The sequence below is a fragment of the Rhea americana genome, unplaced genomic scaffold (assembly GCF_003343005.1).
Source record: "Rhea americana isolate MKP2758 unplaced genomic scaffold, rheAme1 scaffold_78, whole genome shotgun sequence".
Taxonomy (NCBI): domain Eukaryota; kingdom Metazoa; phylum Chordata; class Aves; order Rheiformes; family Rheidae; genus Rhea; species Rhea americana.
Window position 1 is genome coordinate 1,059,481 of NW_028186956.1, and position 9,510 is coordinate 1,068,990.

Genomic DNA, 9,510 nt, shown 5'->3' on the forward strand with positions numbered 1-9,510 from the left:
CTAAAAGCTTATTGTCTTTTACATCCCTTCCTTGCAGAAYTTACTTCTGTGCCTTAGCTATTCTGATTTTTGTCCCTATGTATTTATATTATTCCTTTATATTTGTTCTATATTTTAATGTAGCCTAGTGTACATTTTCTTAATGCTGTGTACACTCATTAATGAATTTTGGGTTAACGAAGAGCTCATGAGTTKATTATTGGCTCTTCCACATTTTCATATGGTAATATATACTGATATATACTTGTATAATAAATACAAAGACAAGTCTCAGTTTGGTAAAATCATAACTTTTAGGTGCTTGACTTTACTAATTATCTTTTAATATAGGTTTTGCATTTAATTACTGTGTGATTTACCTTTGCATATTACAAAGGTTCCAYTTAATTTTTCAAACCATAAGGGAAGAGAGGAAGGGATTGGCAAAAGAAAAAAAAAGGCAATTCATTCTTCAGATCCTTATGTTTTCTTCTTTCTATTCCTTTTTTGCTTATCATTTCTTTCGCGAAGAAACATAGGAGTTTAACTGTGTCGTTGATGTCTGTCCTAGCAGTTAAGTGAAGAGCTGGGGACAGCTTCACATTTAGTAATAGGTGTTTATTTCCATAGAGCTTGTAATATCCTCTTATATTTCTGATTTACCACAGAACTGACTGTGGTGACAAAGACCTGTGAATTCTAGAAAGACGATCGGTTTAACAGTACCTAACAATTCTGCAAAATGCAAATTTCAAAATGATACATTCTGTGAAGCGAGGGCACCCATACGAAGACGTCTTTGAGCTTCTGCTTTGGCCAAGAGGCAGGCCCCCACGTCACTCAGCAGCTCCTCCGCCAGAGCCGTCAGCCCCGGCGGAGGGGAGCAGAGGGCCGGCCACCCGCAGGGCTGCGCGCACCGTGGACCGTAACAATATCGGGAGTGCATGGCTGTGGGTGTAAATACTCAGAGAGCCACTTCTCCATTCTTTTTTGAAGAGGGAAAGACAGGCAATGGCCTATTAACTAAATGTCCTAAATGCTTCTATAGGTAAGGATGGCACATCCAGACTGCTTGCCTGAATTGACTTGTTTAAGAGGAAAAGGAGAAAATAAAAAGAGCCACTTGTGTTCAATTCAAACAATTTCCTCAATAAGAGGAGCTAAGGCAAAAGTCAGTCCATAGGCAGGAGGCATGCTTGCTGAGGAATAGAAATAGCATTGCAGTAGCGATGGTGCGATAATGAACTCAGAGAGCTTCCTTGTCCCCAGTTCCTCTATTTGCAACTAAAACTTGCCAATTAAGAAATCAAACTTACAGAGAGACTGGAAGCTGTAATATCTTCTCTAATTAATGACTCATTTAGCTTCTTGGCTAAATCTTAAACGATCTTAGAACAAGCTGATAATATATAATCTCAACATCGTCTATCAGATATAAACAGTTTGAATGTTAATAAAAATATTTTATTAAAATGGAAGTTCTGAATCACCTGTGAGAAAGAAAAGAAAGTGTATATCCAAGTTCACATTTACAACATACTACAAGACTAATATTACATTATTCKAATACTACCCTTTTATGGCACTGTTCTGAAACAGAGCTGAAACAAATTTCTTTTTTTGCCTTTTTTGCATAATAAAAATGCACGGAATTCAGCTTCTGCATTTATGACTGTATTAAGTGTGATAATATCTGTTTTATAGGCCAATAGAGATTCTGTACAAGACCCTAAATGCTACAGAGAATTTATACATTTTTGGAATTTTTTTTTTCCTCTCTCCTTTTTGGAAAGTTTTAGGAATGCCTCATTTTTCCTGCTCTAGKTCAGGGTGATGCAGTGAAAAAAACTGCGCTCTGGAATGCCTTGCAGCCCATGATCAGGCATGACAAAATTTAGAGATCCAGACTCAGCTTCCTAAACTCAAACAGGAAAAGCACAAAGCTGTTTCTCATGTCTCAGGTAAGTGAGTAAATGAGCAGGTATAGGTGATACAGTTCCTTCATAAACCATGTATCTCATCCTGTTGTGATACTGTTTCATGATGGAAGTTTCATTAAAAGAGCTTAAACATTACTCATTTTCCAATTGAAAAAAATGCATTCCTAGAAGATTTAAGAGTCTGAGTCTTGACTAGAATTGGAGAAGGTCATTCCAAGATAGAAATATCTTTCTTTCAGTAGATTGTTAACATCGTGGTTTCAGCCATGCAGTATTAYATTTAAAGTCACACTGAAGCATTATGCAAGCAAAAACTATCTCAAGTTCCTCAGGATACACTTTTGTCTATTCAAGCAAAATTAGAAAAAAGGAGACCAAACTACCTGAAAACTGCTTAAATTTTTCAAGCAACAAAGCTCAGCAATACAAAGTACAGTCAAAATTTATATACTTGTTKCTCAAGTATATATTCTGTTCTGTTAAATATCTAGTTTCTATTTAGTGGGGGGCAAGAGAGGGTAATTCCAGCAATTGCCAGGGTTGGAGATTAACACACACAGACCAACTCAGTGCTCATGCAAACACAAACAGGACCAACGGCCTCATCCTGCTCCCCTCTCTGGCTGATCAGGATGAAGGTCTGTTAATGGGACACATATACCCATATATAGTGTGGATCCATCTCATAGCTGGGCTTAGGCACAGACACCTGGCCCTCTGCGACCTGTCATCTGGCTCTGTTTGCTGGTGCTTTGACCTCCATGCACGCACGTGCATGCAAACAGAGAGCCCCTCACCCAGGAAAACAGCTAGAAAAGGAGTTTGGCGAGCAGATGGGACTGGCAGCAGCGATGAGGCGCAGGGCATGGCCAGGCAAGCGGACTGACCAGCAGCCTGTTCACAGGCCATCAGCCCCTCTTCAGCCTCTTCTCCCCATTTCCCACAGTTGTTCTTGCCCAAGCCACCCTGATTCCCCCCCCCCCTTTCCCCATCTTTGCTCCCTCCACTAAACATCCCACAGTAAGTCTTGTGCAATTCCTCAACACTCTTCCCTGCGCCCCACGATGAGCCCTCACATGTGGGCAGCAACTGCTCCTTCAGCCTGTGTACCCTGGCCCTGGGACTCATACCCTGGGACAGCYCGGAGGGRCCGGGACTCRTGTCTTCAMCAGCATTACTGGGGCTCTCCCACCTGCTGCCCACCTCCTTCGTGTGTGTGTTTGCATGTGTGTGTGCATGTGTGGATGAGCCTTTCACAGGCTGAGCCCTCTCCCGTGCCCGTTCTGGGAGCAGCTGGCTCCAGGTATGTATTTGGGATCCSCCACCTGCCACCATTCCTCTGCGCTCCTTCGTCTATGTAGAGACCAAACTTTTGTCACATAACCTAACAATAGTCTTTACTCAAAGAATAACCTTCGAAAATCAGAATGGCAATTTTGATATATATGAAGCTTGAAGCTATGTCTCTGTGTCGTAAAAATATTCATTAACTTCGAGTCTGTGAACCGCTGATTTTTAGGCAGAAACCAAAGCCAAGTTTGCATTGTTTTCTCGTTTGTATTCCAACAATCCAAGTGGGTTTGCTTTTGATTTACTTTTTAAATAAGAGAAAGCAGAAGCTGYGTGCTTTTTGCTATTATTCATATTTGTGAAGGTGAAATGAAGTCAAACTGTAGATGTGTGTTATCTAATAGATACTTATACTTCAGACTACATGTATGCTGTTTTTTATTGTCTTATGTCTGAAGTAGAAGCCAATTGTGTTGGTTTCATTAGTCTTTGCTGGTTTTGATACTACACAGAATTTAGTCTGGAAATCATTTTAAGATTTTTTTTTWAATGAACATGGTCTTTTTTTTCTATTGTAAAATGCAGCTTATATTTAGCAATTGTTTGGAATCAAGGTATAAAAATCAAAAAACAGAAAGCCAAGTAAGAGACTACTGTATTGTACAAAACTAATAAAAAGATTTCAGCTAATTTTCTAATCATATTTAATTCTGTCTTTGCCATTCTGCATAAACACCAGGTACATTGTTCACCAGGAATTAAGTATCCATACTCTAGTGATAGATAAATAGGTTGTTTTTGAGCTCCACAGAAGAACATCAAGTGTTAGAAGAATTATCACAAGAAATTGGCCAGAGCACAATGCATGCTTTTTACTGACCCATTATTTCTCTGTGTGGTTACTGGATGCACATAGACATGAATCAAAGCACTTACAAATAAGATGTTTTTCTCTGTACCTGTACGCAGAGCACTGCCTTTACGTCTCATTTTATTCTTCCTCAGTATAAAATGATTGATTGATTGCTCACAGCTTGCATGACTCCCTGCTGCCCTAGATCCATCTCCGCTCTTCACACTCCACACAGTTCTTGCATCATTGACTTTCTGCCAGCCATTTTGCTGCCAGTGCATGAGCTGACATTTAATGATCTTTAGACGCAGTAATGTCACATTTATCACTCTTTATCAGTTGTGACAGACCTAAATTCAAATGCAAACATGAAATGCAGACTGAATCCAATCCAAACAGTGATATGCTTTTGAGTGGCATCTGTCAAGACATGTTGAGAAAGCAGTGAAAAATGACCTGTTTCCTATTATTTTATAACTACAAATAACAGTTTCCTAGATCTACTCTTAAAATCTTTCTGCTCATGGTATTCAGGAAAACTCCACTCAGTTTCCAGAATGTCATATCCATTTAGATGTTTGAATGTTACTCTGAACTTTCAGTATTTCCAGATTGTACATTTTCATTTTAATCCAGTACTAAGCTTTACGTGAAAAATTCTTTGAACACATTGATCTCTGTTACAACTCTATCTTCATCTGCTAAACAAGGTACAGTTTTCCCCTCCTGAATTTCAGCATTATAGGCCCGAGATGGTTATTTTAGTGTAAGTGCCAAAGAATAATTATGCACAATCCTAGGCTGCTTTCAGCCTTCTTCCTCCCCAGCTAGCACCTAAAAGTTTCCCGAAGCAAATGTTTCCCCAGGGCCTTGTTGATGGATGAACTTTACTATCTGTCTCCTGTTCCATGTGGCCCTAATCTGTGCTTTCTCCCTTTACTAGCTTCCACTTTCTACCATGTTCCACAAGGAAGGGATGCAGACTTCACAGCCGCTGATGTGACGAGTATCTGTTAGAGGACCAATAAGAGAGTTAAACCACAGAGAAAAGARGTATTTCCTTACCCAGTTTTAATTTTCTCCCTGCTTTCTCCTGCCATGGAGAAGGCCAATCACTGATTTTTTTAAAAAAGAAAAGGTGCTGATTGAGATATTCTCACTGGTGAGAGAGGTTTGTGAGCTGTCCCACAGTATCTCTCAGTATCTGCTCTGGATTTTTGATATTACGGGTCAGCAGTTCATGCATTTCTGCAATGCTGAGTTCATTTACTGAAATGGGTGTTTACAAAGACTTGTACAGACTTGTACTGAGAGATGGATAAAGACACTTGTAGGCAGTAAAATAACTGTTAATTTATAGTATAGTCATTACTCTTCAGCAATAATTGATCACCATTAAGAGGGAATGCTTTCCAGATCTATGTTGTTGATTTTTACCAGAACCAGAATTTGATCTCTGGCATGCTTGTATAACATGCTGGCTGTGAGAAAGAGCATTAATACCATATTTTATGCCAGAGCTTTCTGAACTATGTACATTTTACCAAAAGCATTACTGTTTTTAAGAGAAAATTTTATGGAGCAAAATAAAATTGGACGACAAATTAGTTAGAAACTATATTTTGTAGGYGTGACAATCTGTTGGCCATCTATTTGCATTCCTAATCTCAAACTGAGCATATTAAAATAGCTTTAGATAGAATTTAAAAGTGTCAGTTCACTTGTTCATTTCACAGTGTACCTATCACCATGCAGAAACACTAGCTGAAACAAATTTCATTCTATGTCGAAGATATAGTTGTATTTAAAAWTATTTTTACATAGATGTCATAGCTGATGCAGCCTGCACTTCAGAGAAATGGATGTTGCTTGAGATCACTAGTTCTATTTATAATATTTCAGCTGAGAACATTTCTAGAAGCCCACTGGCACTTCTTCTGCCAAAGGGCAGGCTGCCAYCAATTAATTATAAACTATATTTTGATACATTTTGGGGAAATTGTCTAATAAAAATATATTTTTGAAAGCAGWGAAAGTAATGGTTCCTCCCATGTGGAGAATAAAGGAATATTTTAATACTGAGCTCTTATTGAAAAATCTCCCCTAGCTATTTCCCAAAGACACTTTGGGTGAACAGAGGTAGAAAGCAATAGTTTCAGTGGTAGCTAGCTACCACAAAAAGTKTATTGTAAGTCTCCTAGCAGCTGTATAAAGATGATGGTAATTACTGTGGTACAATGCAAATGGTAGAAGTTTGGTTTGTGTTGTTTTGTTACTGTTCACTACCATGGCTTGCCATTACTAAGCTGCCGACTGAATACATTCTACAATATGATGACCCAATAAACATGCAACTTTCATGCCGAGTGGAAAGTAAAATGGAAGTGACCTGATCCAAAGCTCAGACCCATTGGTGAGAAATTGCCAGTTTAGTTCTATGGGATGATGAGTCCTTCTATAGACAGCYGGAGGTAGCCTCACAATCACAGGCCCTGGTTCTCATGGGGGACTTCAACCACCCTGACAYCTGCTGGAGGGACTACACAGCAAGGCACAAGCAGTCCAGGAGGCTCCTGCARTGCATCGATGGTAATTTCTTGTCGCAGGTGATGGAGGAGCCTACAAGGAAGGGAGTCCAGCTGGACCTTGTCCTAACAAACAAAGAAGGACGGTTGGAGATGTGAAGGTTGGGGGCAGCCTTGACTGTAGTGACCACGAGATGGTGGAGTTCAGGATCCTGCAGGAAAGAAGTAAGGCAACAAGTAGGATTGCAACCCTGGACCTAACCTCATGGGTTAAGGCCCTGAAAGGAAGGGGAATCCAACAGGGCTGGCTAATATTCAAACATCACTTCCTCCAAGCTCAAGAGCAGTGCATCCCTATGAGTAAGAAGTCCAGCAAAGGGGGCAGGAGACCTGCATGGGTGAGCAAGGAGTTCTTGGACAAATTCASACAGAAGAAGAAAGTACACAGAATGTGGAAGAGGGGACAGGCTGCTTGGGAGAATTATAGGAATGCAGCCAGAGTACGTAGAGATGCTGTGAGGAAGGCTAAGGCCCAGYTGGAATTGAGTCTGGCAAGGGATGTTAAGGACAACAGGAAGGGCTTCTTCAAATACGTCAGCAGCAAGAGGAGGACTAGGAAAAATATGGGCCTGCTACCGAATGGGGCAGGGGCCCTGGTGACAAGGGATACAGAGAAGGCAGAATTACTGAGTGCCTGCTTTGCTTCAGTCTGCACTGCTAAGGGCAGCCCTCARGAATCCTGCAGCCTGGAYGTGRGGGAGAAAGTCYGGAGAAGGGAAGACTTTCCTTTGGTTGGGGAGGATAGGATTAGAGACCTTCTGGGCAGGCTAGACATCCACAAATCCRYGGGCCTGGATGGGATGCACMCACGGGTCCTGAGGGAGCTGGCAGATGTTGTTACCATCATCATTGAAAGGTCCTGTAGAACTGGAGAGGTGCCTGAGGACTGGAAGAAAGCCAATGTCACTCCAGTCTTCAGGAAAGGCAAGAAGGAGGACCYAGGMAACTATAGGCCAGTCAGTCTCACCTCCATCCCTGGAAGGGTTATAGAACAGCTCATTCTGGGTGTCATCTCCAGGCATATGGAGGAAAAGAAGGTGATCAGGCGTAGCCAGCATGGATTCACCAAGGGGAAATCCTGCTTAACCAATCTGCTAGCCTTCTCTGATGGAGTGACTGGCTGAGTAGATGAGGGGAGAGCAGTGGAYGTTGTRTASCTTGACTTCAGCAAGGCTTTTGACACTGTCTCCCATAACACCCTCCTAGAGAAGCTCAGCAAGTGTGGGTTAGATGAGTGGACAGTGAGGTGGCTTGAGAACTGGCTGAAAGGCAGAGCTCAGAGGGTCGTTGACAGTGGCATGGCGTCTAGTTGGAGGCCTGTGGCTAGTGGCGTCCCCCAGGGCTCAGTACTGGGTCCTATCCTGTTCAACTTTTTCATCAACGACCTGGATGAGGGGACAGAGTGCCTCCTCAGCAAGTTTACTGATGCTACCAAGCTGGGAGGAGTGGCTGACACAGCTGAGGGCTGTGCTGCCATTCAGAGAGACCTGCACAGACTAGAGAGCAAGGCAGAGAGGAACCTCTTGTGGTTCAACAAGGGCAAGTGCAGGGTCCTGCACCTAGGGAAAAATAACCCTTGGCACCAGTACAAGCTGGGGGCTGACCTTCTGGAGAGCAGCTCTGCSGAGAAGGACCTGGGAGTGCTGCTGGATGACARGTTGACCATRAGCCAGTAATGTGCCCTTGTGGCCAAGAAAGCCAATGGTCTCCAGGGGTGCATCAGGAAGAGTGTTGCCAGCAGGTKGAGGGAGGTGATGCTGCCCCTCTACTCAGCCCTGGCGAGGGCTCATCTCGAGTACTGTGTCCAGTTCTGGGCTCTCCAGTACAAGAGAAACATGGAGCTACTGCAGAGAGTCCAGCGTAGGGCTACAAAGATGATCCAAGGGCTCGAGCACTCACCCTATGAGGAACGGCTGTGAGAGCTGGGCCTCTKYAGCMTGGGRAAGAGAAGACTGAGGGAGGATGTTATCTATGTGTATAAGTACTTGAAGGGAGGGTGTCAAGGGGATGGAGACAAACTCTTTTCGGTTGTCCCATGTGACAGGACAAGAGGCAATGGGCAGAAATTGAAGCACAGGAARTTCCGCCTGACCATGAGGGGGAATTTCTTCCCTGTGAGAGTGACGGAGCACTGGARCAGGTTGCCCAGGGAGGCTGTGGAGTCTCCTTCTCTGGAGGTATTCAAGGCCTGCGTATATGCAACCCTGTCTAACATGCTCTATGTGACCCTGCTGAGCAGGGAGGTTGGACTAGATGATCTCCAGAGGTCCCTTCCAACCTTACCAATTCTATGGTTCTATGATTCTATGATGGGCTTCTAGTTTTCACATTCATTTTTCTATTAGTAACGATGCTAGTCCACCATGAGAAAGACCAACAAAAAACAAAAAAAATCCATAACAATGTTACTGCAGACCTAAATTTGAGTCATAAAGTTCAAACTTATATGTTTTCAGAAAGGTAACGGTCTCTTTTTCAGTACTTCTACAAACACATCTGTACTCTAGAATCCATTAAAGAGAGAGAGAGAGAGAGAGAGAGAGACCGTTACCAAAAGCAAGCAGAATCCAACTCTGAAATGCATTTCTCTCATCACTGCTCTGACAGCCCTGATGGCTTTTGGATTTACCCATTCTCTTCTGTTTATGTAACGGAGCTAGAGTGACACATAATGGTAACAGTTAAAGCTGACTATGGATGACAGCATTCATACCACAATAACAGCGACTAGGTCTTTTTTTTTTCTTAATGAATAAATTGTTAAAATATTCTGTTTCAAAATGAAAAGGTTTGTTCTCTGTGTCATTTTAAAATACAGTACAGAGCTTACAGTATGCTCCCTCAAGAAAGAAGTTGGTTCAAA